This window comes from Arvicola amphibius, chromosome 2 (assembly GCF_903992535.2).
Source record: "Arvicola amphibius chromosome 2, mArvAmp1.2, whole genome shotgun sequence".
NCBI classification, from domain to species: domain Eukaryota; kingdom Metazoa; phylum Chordata; class Mammalia; order Rodentia; family Cricetidae; genus Arvicola; species Arvicola amphibius.
Genome location: NC_052048.2, coordinates 160,539,856 through 160,554,137, shown reverse-complemented (window position 1 = coordinate 160,554,137; position 14,282 = coordinate 160,539,856). Strand labels below are relative to the sequence as shown.

General features: G+C 36.6%; 1 protein-coding gene across 1 annotated transcript in view; it reads left to right on the top strand.

Annotated features, from left to right (window-relative positions):
- Positions 1 to 14,282, top strand: part of Thsd7a (thrombospondin type 1 domain containing 7A) — a 427,159-nt gene that overhangs the window by 360,979 nt on the left and 51,898 nt on the right. The window lies entirely within an intron of this gene.

The window sequence follows — 14,282 nt, the reverse complement described above, 5'->3', positions numbered from 1 at the left end:
ATCCTTGTCCATACACACAATGTAGTGTAGCTGGATAACTTTCCTGGATTTCCCAATGGTGACAACCCTAATGTCACAGAAGTTATCCATGGCCCTGATGATACTGGTGCTGGCTTTAAATTGCGTATTTATTTACTCAAAACTTGCAGTACGTGAAGTGCAGACTGTTTGCACTTCTACCAAACAAAGAATCCTGTAGAAGTGTGTGGTAGAAAGTTTCCAGATTTGCATTAATGAAGTGCTGGACATTATAGGAAATAAATTTCAAGATTTGGAGTGTATTGTTTATATCCATGCATGAAATAGAAAAGTTGGTGTTTAGATATTTCATTATTTTAAATTATACAAACTGTTGATCATTAATGCGTATGTATACAGGAAATGTAGCTTGATATATAATTGCACATGCCTCTACCTTTCTTTAACCTCTAAAGATGTGCTTTGCTGTTTCATTTGTATTTATTTTCTTAATGAGGATATAAAAGTTTAAAAATACACGACAGAAATCCCATTTTTATAGACTTAACTATGAATTCTAGCCTTTACATTAAAAACATTCCTTTTTAATCTTGTGAAAAAAATCCTTTTAAAAATAATCTATTTTTACATAGTTCTTTTAAGAAATCTTCATTGAAATATAAATTTTACTCTATTATTGATATTATTTGTAGCACAATGCCTGCTCTACACAGTAGGTACGGTTCACAAGTCGGGCAAGGGGCTGAAGATTTAAAAACACACACACACACAGACATGGGTAACACCAAGAATGCCCTCTTTATTGTGTTCCAGGGCAGCTTTTATAGGGTCTCCATGACTAACGGCCACACCTTAACTCTCAGCTGCAAGACCCTCAGAAACCACTCCCCTGCCATCAGGAACTCCTGAGGGTCTCATGCTCAGAGCAGCTGCAGAGTAAGTTCTTTACTCAGGCAAGGAGGGGGTCACAGGAAATTCAGGGTCTATGGGTCCATAGTCCCCAATAATTATTGACATGGTGACATTTAGGGTTGAATTTTACTTGAATAGCTTCCATTGAGTCCCTTCTGCTGTGGGGGATGTTGTCTGTGATATCCCATGAGCTAATATGAGGTTCTGCTCCTTTGTGTCTCAAGCAGTGAGTTGGGCAACACAGACCATCTCATACTGATAGTGAAAAATACAGAAATATTGAAAATTGAAGTAAAGTGCTGACTGTCCTGCAGAGGATGGGAACAGGTTCTGGCAAATATGCAGATTAAAAACTCTAGGTTTAGGGTCTAGGTACTTATATCTATCAGAAGTTCTCTGATGGGGTGAATCTTTCCTTGGCTGGTGTGTGTGTGTGTATGTGTGTGTGTGTGTGCGCGCGCGTGCGTGTGCATGTGCGCATGTGCACGCGCATGCGTAATCCTAGCAGGGACTTGTCCATTCCTTGAGACAGCCTGGGACTTTCCAAGTGATGGCCTTCCTTGGTTGCAGGTCACACAGTTCTGATCCCATCTTTCAGTCTCATCTCTGTCATAAACCTTAGATAAAAACAGCTCGGAGTAGAGCTCTATTGAACTGAGTCACCCTTCCAACTGTAAATTGTTCTTCAAAACAATTTACAAGAGCAAAGACTTATCATTTGCTGACCACTCTCCCTTTAAGCCAAGTGTGAATTCATGTACATTTCTGGCTCCACACAGAGTTGCTAATGATCAAAGACATGGGTTAGTTTGGAAGTCAAGATATGCAAGTTTCCTTTCCAATTCTAGTACAAATGCAAGGTGGGATTTCCTCATCTAGTCCTTCTGTGAAGAACAGAAAAACTCTGGTCCAAATATAGGATTCTTTCCACTATAACCACACACAAATAGTTCTCAAAGATCAATGGTCAGAATCTGAAAGGTATATTTTATAGAATACCACTAGGGGAAATGTTGGAAATGATTGTGCTGGCTAGTTTTGTATCAACTTGGCAGAGCTAGAGGTACCTGAGAGGAGGGAGCCTCAGTTGTCTCCACAGGTTTTCATGTAGGCAGGCATGAGGTACATTTTCTTAACTAGTTATTGATATAGGAGGGCCCAACTCATTGTGTGTAGTGCCGTCCTGGGCTGATGGTCTGGGGTTCAATAAGAAAGTGGGCTGAGCAAGCTTTGAAGACATGATCGTTGCTTCATGCCTTCTGCATCACTTCCTGTCTTCACATTCCTGCCATCTTTCAGTTCTTGTCCTGACTTCCATCGATGATAAAGAATGATATGAAATCATAATACAAATAAACCCTTTCCTTCTAAAGTTGGTTTTAGCCATGGTGCCCGATCAAAGCAATAGTAGCCATAACCAAGACAATGAGGAAAGTGGTACACATGTGAAATGGCTTCATAATTCAAAACTCTGCTATTAAAAGCTACACAAACTTGAGTAATTCACTTCCTCCCTTTGAGGATAAACACAAAAGCCTTGTAGAACTGGGCTCACATTGTCTTCGTTAAAGGATAATTCCTTCCCCTTCCTGTCAATTCATAACCCTGATGACTGTACACAGGATATCACAGGGCACAGCAGCCACAGTATGAACAAGGACATCTTGCTGTTTTGACACATGGTCTGTACAGAAGCTGATTTTTTCTGGTGTTTATTGACTTTAGCATTACAAAACCTCATAGACTCTGTTGTTTTCTGGTCCTAGTGAATACTCCTTAATATATAATACACTTACCCACTTTCTCTTGGAAAAGGGAAGTTGTCTATGGCTTTCTCAATGTCACTTTCTTTCAACTTTTGAATGTCATCTGTTGGCTTCCTGTTTGGTGGCTCTTCCTCCCCCAGTCTTTAAGCAATGCTTCCTAATCTTGGTGCAGTGCCCACACTGCTCACTCTGCCCCAAGAAATCTTATGCATTTCAGGAAATCTAGGAGGACAAATTTGCATTATAGTAACTGGTCTGTTTGTAGTTCACTTTAGAATAACAACTTTCATGAAAACGAACTTGTCTTTATTATTCCAGCACATGGAGATTTCTTTTCCTTGCCTGTCATCCTATGGGCATGAGATGGAGGGAATGATCTTTTATTCTTGGAAAGAAAGAAATGTGTTCTTATATTGATGTTCATGGTTTATTCCAAAACTGTGAATGATTAGTTTGCCAGTGTCTCAGTGTCTTTATCATTGACATCATATGGTAACATGCAAAATAAAATGAAAGAATGTTTTCCTTTAGTTATTGAAGTAATTATGTTGTACTAATTAAGTCATCAAAGTCTATAGAATGGGAAGGTCTGTGTTATCTAGCTTGTCAGGCTTCCTATTCTAGACATACACTCATTTGTGGCTGCATTAAGGAGACTGTGCAGAAAAAAAGCGGGGATGTTGTGAAAGGCTGGGGAGATTGAAACCAAGGAGCTAGCACTTCTTAGGGAAATGAGATTATTTACTCTCTTGCAACAAATAGGATGTAGACACTAAAAGCAATTGATTGCAAATCTGATCATTTGAAGTTAAAGGAGCAGGAAAGACTTAAAGCACCAGCTTTCACTTGACTTGTCCTGTCTACCAGGAATAAGCAGAGAGGAGAGAGGAATGCACAAAGTGATCGGTTCTATAAGCTAAGTTTTGGAATTATGAAATATAATTAATAAGCTCATTTAAAACTGGGTACGTTGAGGTCACAGATATGTAAACTGGAGCCTGGGAGATTTTTATGGAAACCTATAAATGTTAGGATCAGTGTTCAATAAGTGAAGACTGTGTTCAATAAGTGAAAAGAGAAAGGCCTGATAAAAGCAGCATTTTATCTGTCAGCATGTGTAGGATAAATTAGAATGTAAAGACACTTGGGTCCAGCTTCTCACTGATACTGTTGGAACAATAAAAGACTGAAGTACCAGAGGTTCAGATGAGAGCCACAGTATAAAAATGTACAGAAATAAAGAGATATTGGATTTAAAATAGTGAAGGTGTTTGTATGACTTCATGACAGAAAACAGAATGAGTAGTAGAAATAAGAATTAATGTTGAACCTTGTATTCCCTAACTCCAATATTTTCAACTTCATATTGCTTATGTTGATGGAAACTTTTAATTCTGAATGCAGAGTTAGGGAAGGCTATAATTTATATTATTTACATAGTATAGTCACGAAGTAGAAAGTGCCTAATCTAAGGTTGAAAGGGATATGTAACTGTAAAGGTGACATAAATGGTAGGTGGTTATTTGATCAACATTTCATAAAATGGTTTGCTATACTATAGAAAACTTCACATCTCCAAGATAGCATATGTATTTATATTAAAATATGGTAATAATATTTTTTCCGATAGTATATTTCCCTTTTCTCCAGACTACACACATTCCAAGTTTCTTTAGTTATTTCTTTTAGTCTAAAGAATGTGGATTAAAATTATTATTTCTATAACTTAGTAACTTTAGATTAACATTTTATTCTTTACTTCAGAAATCAATTATATGAATTAAAATATAGCCACTACCATTAAACACCATGCTAGAACTCTAAAAATTGATATATTTATTTTATGGCATTTATCAAATGATTTGCCTAGACTATGGCCTGTCAACCAAATCTAGCCCACAGTCTGTTTCTTTGTAGTTAGCATTTTATTGGAACACAGTCATACCCATTTCTTTATACATTATCTATGGCTGCTTTCAAGATATGTGGTAAAGTTGAGTAGCTACAATAAACAGTATATCTCAGAGAGCAAAAATTATTTACTATCTCAGATTTACAGAAAAAAAATGTTATTTGCCCCAATATAAATGAGAAGCAAATAATTACTGATATAGTCACAACTTCTATTACTACTATAATCAGTAGCATCAGAGAGTTCTATCTTGTCCTTAGCTCAAATTTCCAAATTATGGCCATCAGTGAAGAAACTCACTTAATGTTACTAGAAAGGAAGACTCCAAAGTCTATTAGACTAATAAAATATCTCCATTTAGAATTGAATAGCAATATTCTTTGGGAAATATGAGAATATAGTGGTGGCTTTCTGAAGTCCAACAGTAAAGTTTTAAAGGGAAAAATAAATAAAGATAAGACTTGAAAATTCAGAGAATAGGGAAGGAAAGAACCAGAAACAGTTCTAGGATTTTGCAATTCTTCTCTCTAATGAAGATGTAATCATATCACAGCTAGATGTTAATTTCTGGCTTATTCATGATGTATTGCATAGAGAATAGTAAAAGTGTTTTGTGTAATAAATAAGCACATCACAGCACATCACTTGCTAGGTCCTGCTGTTATGGTTCAGTTTTTCTCAGAAGACATGAGATTTCACATCACTAGAAAAGTATAATAGATTACATTAATAGATTCTCTCCTATACCCCATGGCAGCTTCGGACAAAAATAGTCTTTAAACATAATATTTGTTCCTATAGAAATTTAATAGTCTTTTGTAAAATAAATACACAATCAGTGGTGTGCTGTGGTTGCTATAACAATATACCCCAAGTTCAAAGTGCTAAGCAGCCCAGTTTCTGGTAAAGTATTTTTATTTTTGGCCATCAGAGAGCATTGTCCCTGTAACTTATGGAACAGGGAGAGAAAGAGATAGAAAGATGGAAACAGAGAGGCAGAACAGGCTGGGCAGAGAGGCATGGGAACATGGAGGGGAAGCTCTCTCTAGTCTCATTTAGTAAGAGCATCAATCCCATCCTTAGAGATCATTTCTTTGTGAACAGATCTGACCCTGATTACCTACCCAAGATTACATCTCATGACTCCATTACATTGGGAGTAGAGCCCCAATCTATGAATTTTAGCTCAGGCCATATCATCAATGTCTTAAACTTCCTATCACAACACAAGGGTCGTTAAACTGAACTTTCTCAAAAAACTTTATAAACATGGTAACACCAGTCCCTAAAGCCAATGTAAATTCCTAAGTAGTATTCAATATAATAATGGTTGCGTAAACAAGCATTTGTTAAATACATGCCATACTACTTAAGTTGCTTCATGTTATTTGCCAGTTGAGAGAATAAAAATATCTTGATAATTTCATATGGTATGAAATATTCTAAAGCATACATGATTTGAGTTTCAAGGCAAATTAACAATGAATATATTATTATTGGATACGCACAGCAGTGTCAGAAAATTTGGAGGAAAATATCAGAGATAACTATTGCCGTACACCACTGAAAGAGTAAATTACATTTTAACACAAGAAGACTCAAGGAAAAGAGCATGATGTAAAACCTATACACTTAAGGGCAGAGTATTGGTTGGTTTCTCTGGCCTTCTCCAAATGCATTTGAGGCAAACAGACATCCCTCAGGGACTGAAACACCAGGAGAAAAAGAATGGATTATTTTTTCAATTAACATCTAAAACAAAAACATAAACAGAAGTAGTGAATTATCTAATGGCTTAAAAACAAAAAAGAAAGAAAAGAGATTTTAAAGAAATGATTAACAAGATTTGGTGATGTTAAAATTTTGATTCATACTGCTCGAGTCATTTATTATGTAAACATGCCATAGAGCTGCAGCCTGTGCTGTATGTCCCTCTATTCACCCTCCTGCTGTCCAGAAAACAAAGTCACTGCTTTACCAGGTTAATACATTGTTAAATCATAGTCATGTTTAAGGGTAAAGTTATAACTGGACTTGTATTAGAAATAAAACATAGGGCTCATAACTATGATATGTTTGGGCAGCCCACACTTGAGTTTAGATCTCATGCCCTCTTCTCCTGACTGCATGACAAATCCTCACATTTCTCCACCAATTAATTCCAAATTCCTCACATCCCTCAGATCAACCAGCACTAGCTCTTAGCCAGCTCTTAGCCAGTGTCTATACAGTCACCAAAGTTTTAGACTTGCAGTTCTCCATGTCTTGTTTCCCCAGCCATCAGAGCGGACGTGGTGGTCCAGGTTACAGTGAGATTATGTGGCATCCAAATTGAGAAGCTCACAGAATGGCTGAGTTGCTGTCTGCATCCAATCTAGACTGAGGGTGGGCCTATAGATAATAATCAGTGGCTAGGAAACAAAGGTATGGGATACTAGAAAAGATCAAAGTCCCAGGTGAGACTGAAAGCCTCTCTTCAAAACCATCAGAGAGATTAGTTTTTGGAGACCAATGGATTCTACAAAACCAGAAAGTTTGAGGAACATTCAGGATTACTATTCCTTATGGTTGGATGATCTCAGTAGAGTACTGGTATACCTGGAGCCAGGGTCGACAAACATTAGATCAAGGGGCGGGACCAGGCTGGGGATTCAGGGTCCAGACATGAAAAGAAAGCTGAAGGCTGAGCCCTCTTACCCCTACTTGATCTGAGAGGATTTCTCAGTGCCTAGACAGCAGCAGCACTATGCAAACATCTAAAATATGACCTCCTGTAGGGTCATGGATGGCAGCACTGTGCCTGAGTCAGTGAAACCACAGATCAAAGGTACAGAGACTGGAGAAGCAGGGCACCTCTGGAGAAGAGGAAGCCAAAGGAGTTCAAAGGTCAATGAACATTAAAAATAAATACTAGTAATGACCTGTTTCAGGTTGTTTTCTTATTTTTTCTCAACAATTGTTCTAAAGAAAAGGAGCAGCTTCTGTTATTCAAATATCAGTATGAAATTCTGAGCTTTGTTATTTATTATACATTAGTGAAAGAACATGGTACAAAAGTCATAAAAATTAGATATAAATCTTTCATACAAATAATTTCAACATATTTTTAGTACAATATCCATGTTGATCCCTGTGCTATCTCCTGTCAGAGATACATTATGTAATCATAATTAAATCTAAATAATTTGTGGAATATGAGATAAAAATATTTAACTGCACAACATGTTGCTTTTTATGAACAAATGCGCTTAAATCTTGGATTTCAATGTGTTAAGCCCTATCCCTTGCCTATGACTCTTGTCCATTTTATTCTTTTTTAAAACAATAGATTTAGAGGTATTATTATAGTTCATATCAAATATCTGAGTCAGTTTATTTCAGCAATTCATATTAATCTATTCATTTACAAACAGAAAATATAAACAGAAAATAACTAAGTTAAAAAAAGGGAATGTTGCTTTAAGGAAACTTATGTGTTAGAGCTTTTTTTTTCTTTTATTATTAATTTTTATTGAGCTCTACATTTTCTCTACTCCCCTCCTTTCCTCTCTCCTCCCCTTCAACTCTCTCCCAAGGTCCCCATGCTCCCAATTTATTTTTCTACTTCCCATGTAGATTAGATCCATGTATGTCTCTCTTAGGGTCCTCATTGTTGTCTAGGTTCTCTGGGATTGTGATTTGTGGCCTGGTTTTCTTTGCTTTATGTTTAAAAACCACCTATGAGTGAGTTTTAAAGCCTCCTTTGGATTGATTGTACTTAATGATTGCTTCCTAAGTTTACTGCTTTTCACTTTTATAACTGTCATTCAAAGCTTTGATAATGATTTCCATTTTCAAGTGCTTTCTCCTGATATTCTAGGAATCTCAACACCTTAGTGGCCTTGGACATTCTGATTCACTCGTATATCCCTCCAAGACCGTTGTTATCAACTGTTTGCCTGTATTTGCCATTTTTCAAACAGCTGTTCATGAAATACACATGGCACCATCCTGTGACCATGCTTGCTCCTAGATGTTCCACACATGGCCATGCAGTTAGCTAAACCTCCCGAAATCTCCTCTCCAGACTAGCTGAACTAGATCTGAACTAATCTTCTGGGAGCTGAAATTTTTTCCTAGTAAGAGGTGTGGATATTTTTACACATATTATCTGCATCAATGACATAGGGATCATTGAAAACTATTTAGGAGTAATTTTTTAAAAAGAAGTGGTTTCTTTTTCCATTCTGACAGGCTTGTGTTCACAAATTGTAATTAGAAAGTATAATTTAGCAACTATGTTAGTGAAAATCTCTTTGCTACAAAGAAAGACCAGGATCGTTATATCTACCTAGGAAACAACTGGGAACCTCTTGCATTATTTATAGGCTGGATCTAAGCACAATTAGGTCTCTTGGTAACAAGCTCTTATTCATGCTAAGCCTTTTCTGTTTCATTTTTATATGGTTTCATTCCCATTGTTGCCATTTGTTCTTAAAACTATGAGAAATAACTCATGCATTCAACTTACCAGCTGAGCATATGACGTCTGGATGTCACCTGGACACTGTTGTGGTAGGATACAGCATGTTTGTACCTAACTCAATGTAATAAATAAGGTTTCACAGCCTCTTGACCTCTTTGTTACACATAATTCAGCAGTTTTCATTACATAAAGATATAGATTCTGCTTCCTATAATGAACTGTATGCACATTTTAGATTTAGCAATTTCTTTCACTCTGATTAGTTAAGCAAAATGACAGCACGGGCTTACATACTGCAGAGTAATACACAGTCTAGTTGAATTCCCCACTTTAGTGCAACCTGAATAATAGGGGAGTTTCTACCTCTTCAAGAAAATGAAGGTGAGTAGAGACATTTTTGGGTTGTTAGATTTGCTGACTCCAGTTCTGTCAGTAACTTCAATCTGATACTCATATCAATGTGTACCCATCTACAACTGCTAACAGTGCTATCTGTTTCCTCTCATTCCTTGAGTCTTTAATATTTTTTTTTTATTTAAAACACAGTTTCTGTGGCTGATGGCTCATCAGTTAGGAACATGGGCTGCAGGCGCTTTTGTTTGCATGTTTTTGTTTTTGTTTGTGAGACAGAGTCTTCCTGTGTATCCCTGAGTATTCAGGAACACACTATGTAAACAAAGTTGGCCTTCAAGTCACAAAGATGTACCTGCTTCTATCTCCTGAGTACTGTGATTAAAATCGTTCGTACTGTGCCTTCCTAGCTTCTACCACTTTTGTAGAAGACCTTAGTTAAATTCCCAACATCTATATCAGACCCACTCTAGCTCCAAGGGATCCAGTACCCTCTTACAGTCTCTGTGGGCAGCTGCTCTGGTGTTTGCATACTTCTACATGAAGCACGCATCATGTAACTTAAGATAAATATAAAACATAGTTCAGAGATAGTCACACAAAAATATTCTGAAATTAGTTTCTCAATTTATTAGACTTTGACACTTAAATTTGGAAGATGTTTTAAAAACACACAAAAATGGGGAGATGAGAATGAGTATACACAGTGTGGCTATCATTTATTCAGCATAATAGGTTTTAGATATATTACCATCTTGGTCCCCTGTCATTCCCTGAGCACTGCAAAACAATTTTCCTGGAGTATTTAAAGCAACACCTAGATAAGATACTTATTTCCTGTACATACTTTATTCTTTTCGAATATGATATAATATGATAAATGATATGATTAATTCAAATATAATTAATAATAATTTAATGTTGTCTAATATTTAGGACATATCTAATTTTCCCCTATGATCTCAAAAATATCTATATATCTAGTTTAGGGAGATGGCTCAGCATGTAAAGCGCTTTCTACACAAGCACAGGACCTGAATGCTCATATCCATAAACCATGTAAGCTGCTAAATACAACAGCACATGCTGTCATTCCAAGGCAGCAGCACTGAGAGGGGAGACAGAAACGGGAGAACCTCTGGAAGGTTATGGGTCAAGTAAGCTGATCTACACATCTGTGAAAACCAGAAGCTGGCCTTGTCTTCAAGCAAGAGGAATGTAAACATCACTTTGAGGGCACTTTCTGAACTCTACACATGCACAGTGACATGTGCATGCCTATATTCACAGACATAAGCATTCTCACAAAAACACACAGAGACATGAAAACACACACACATACACAACCTACACACACATCCTGTACACTCAAAAATGATTACACACTGGTTTTTTCAAATTAGTCCCCCTAAGGTCTGCAAATTTTCTTTGATTAGAGTATCTTTATGAATTATCTTGATCTAATCCCACTTTGAGTTGTTTTTCTTATGGCCTTTATTTGCTGAAGAAACTGGATTTCTTATTTGCTTTTATAATATTTTATAATTTCATATTATCTGAGTCTTGATGCTTGCCTAAGGTTATTCATCTTTTCGTCCATAGTTATTCATACGTGTGTCTCTCATGCTTTTACCTAGCTAGAGTCATTTAGTTTTACAACACATAAAACTTGCTGTGATATCTATATCTTTATATTTCATAAATGAAGCGAATGAATATAGTCAACATACTGCAAGGTTTGTTATTTCCCTTTAAAATAATTATTTTGATAGTTGCTAATCTCACCAAGAAGATTTTGTGATCCACTATTCATAGAATAGCATTATTTTGACCCATCTTCCTAATAAGGCCTCAACACAAAGGAGAAGCTCCATAATCATTATATATGAAGACAGATGCAAATACAAGCACAATTGCTTGGGTTTGTGTAGCTTGCAGAAATGCCAGCAAACCAAGTTGGTATGCTCCACTTATGCTACAATTAAAACCGCCCGATTTTCAAGGGCTCACAAATGATTTTTAAGTTGAGAGACCAGATGGTTCCCTTTCCAAACATTTATATTTTCCTCACCCAGTTGCAGGAAGTTCACTTTAGATTGCATTTCTATGTTTGAATTGTTGTGTTTCCTCTAAGTTAGAATACAAACAGACTAAGATGTATGATAAATTTTCAATATATTGTACAAATGGTGTTCTTGCTCTTGTTTGGATAGCATGTGTGATTCACTCCAAAAGCACACTGTTGAAAATCCCAGATAAAGGAAGTGGAGCACTGAGCAGATTTCAGGAAACAGCTATGAAAATTATGCACATTTGTTTCCCATTTCAGCTAACTGAAGTACTAACAAAATTTTATGTCAGGCCTGAGTATGAGGAAATAACCATTGGATTTTTTTTGAGTCATTAAAAATATGCCAATTTTTATTATATTCATGTTAACTTTTACTATTTGCCTTCAATATGAAAATATAAACACAATAATCGTATATCTAGTCTATTTAAGCTAGTTCAATCCATGTTTTGTGTGGTTTTCTTCCTTGTTTTAATTTTTTTCTCATTTTTTTATTAAAAATTTCCATCTCCTCCCCTTCTCCTCCCCCTTCCCTCTCCTCCCTTCCACCCATACCCCCACTCCCTCCCTCTCCAGGCCAAAGAGCCATCAGGGTTCCCTTCACTATGTTAAGTCCAAGGTCCTCCCAACTCCCCCTAAGTGCAGGAAGGTGAGCAACCAAACTGACAAGGCTCACAGTGATCCCATCCATGCTGTAGAGTCCAAGCCTATCGCCTTTGTAAACCAGACTCTCTGAATGTGTCTGACGGTGGAGGAGGACTGAGTAACCATTGGATTTTTGTGAATAGTATATTTATCAACAGCGTTAATTTATTTATATAATTATGTTAGTAATGAAGTCATTTTTATTTTCCTTTTGACACCACAATGTGATTGATTATACATGGAGTAATTCCAAAATAAGACTTGAGAGAGAGATAGATTGAGATCCTCATGGAGAACCCAATGCAACTTTACTTTCTCAACAGATTTATATTTGAGTCTCAGTTTCAGAGAGAAATGTTCATTTCATTTTGAAGACCACTAACTTTATTTTTTGAATTCTTAATTTTAGTTACAAATACTACAAAAGAATTATAATATGGTCACACATCTAATATTCCTAATTAACCATTCTTGGAGGTTCTAGGTAGTAAAATGTCAAATATTTTCATTTCTCAAATCTTTCTTTAGAGTATCTCTGGGGCAACTTTGCCAATAAACTATAGCAACTTGCTGGGTTTGTGGTGTGTAAGTGGTTGATCCAATCTGCAAATGGCGGGAATAAAGAGAAGTGGGAAGTCCCATCAGAACATTCCACCTCTATGGTGCTACAGAAGACTTCCCTTCAAATAAATGGATGCTCACACTGAGCCATACCTGTACAAGTCCCCATAAAACTTTCTTGAGAGAACAATAACTTGTTTGGAGTCCCAGATCCTCTCACCATTTCCAAATGCTTGACATAGTGCAAGGGTTACTGAGTACCAGAGAAGCTTCTATCTTACCCACTAGTCTGTCCAGAACTCTTGCGCCTTGAACACTGAACAACTTTAAAAAGTACTTCTTTCTTTTTTATCAAGATTTTTTAAAATTGTTTTTATTTAGCTATATATTTTTCTCTGATACCTTCTTTCCTATTCTCTCCCCTTCTCCTCTTTTCCATGATCCCAATGTTCCCAATTTACTCAGGGTATCTTATCTTATTTTTACTTCCCATGTAGATTAGATTCATGTATGTCTCTCTTAGGGTCCTCTTTGTTTTCTAGGTTCTCTGGGATTGTGAATTGTAGGCTGGTTTTTCTTTGCTATATGAATGAGTGAGTACTTATGATATTTGTCTTTCTGGGTCTCGGTTACCTCACTCAATATGATGTTTTCTAGATCTATCAATTTGCTCACAAATTTCAAGATGTCATTTTTCTGCTGTTTACACTCCATTCTGTAAATGTACCACATCTTCTTTGTCCATTCTTTGGTTCAAAGACATTTAGATTGTTTCCAGATTCTGGCTATGACAAATAATGCAGTTTTGAACATAGTTGAGCAAATGTCCTTGTGGTATGATTGAGCATTCTTGGGTATATACCCAAAAGTGATATTGCTGGGTCTTGAAGTAGGTTGTTTCCTAATTTTCTGAGAAATTGCCATACTGATATCCAAAGCTTTACTAGTTTGCACTCCAACCAGCAATGGAGGAATGTTCTCTTTACCCCACATCCTCTCCAGGTTAAGTCATCAGTTTTTTTGATCTTGGCTATTCTTACAGGTATATAAGATGGAATCACAGAATTGTTTTGATTTTCGTTTCTATGATGGCTAAGAATGTCGAGCATTTCCTTTAGTGTCTTTCAGCCATTTTGGTTTATCAAGAATTTTTTAAATAAAGTCTTTTCTCATATTAAATAGCGATCCCTGTTCCCACTCCCTCCCCTCCTCCAATTTCCCCCATCTTCCTCCAACCCTGCTCCCTTACCCACTCCTTAGAAAGGGTAAAAGTTCTCATGGGGAGTCAACGAAGTCTGACACTTCACTTTGAAGCATGACCAAAGTCCTACCCCTAGGCTGAGCAAGGTTTTTATTTCTTGACCACAGTAAAGACACATCTTGGATAAATCCAAGAATCAAAGTGTTAAATAGCTTTCCAGATGCTTCTGCTGCATGTAATTCTACAATACCTCCTAGAGCAGTAGCTTCTATCCAGACAGCAAGTTTATATCAACAGAGCTGCAAAAGAATCAAATACTCAGGACCTTGTCCTTAGCCAATGAAATAAAAACATTTGAGTTTAGTTAGAAAGCTATATTTCAAAAGCTAACCAGTTTATTTCACTTTTCAACATGACAC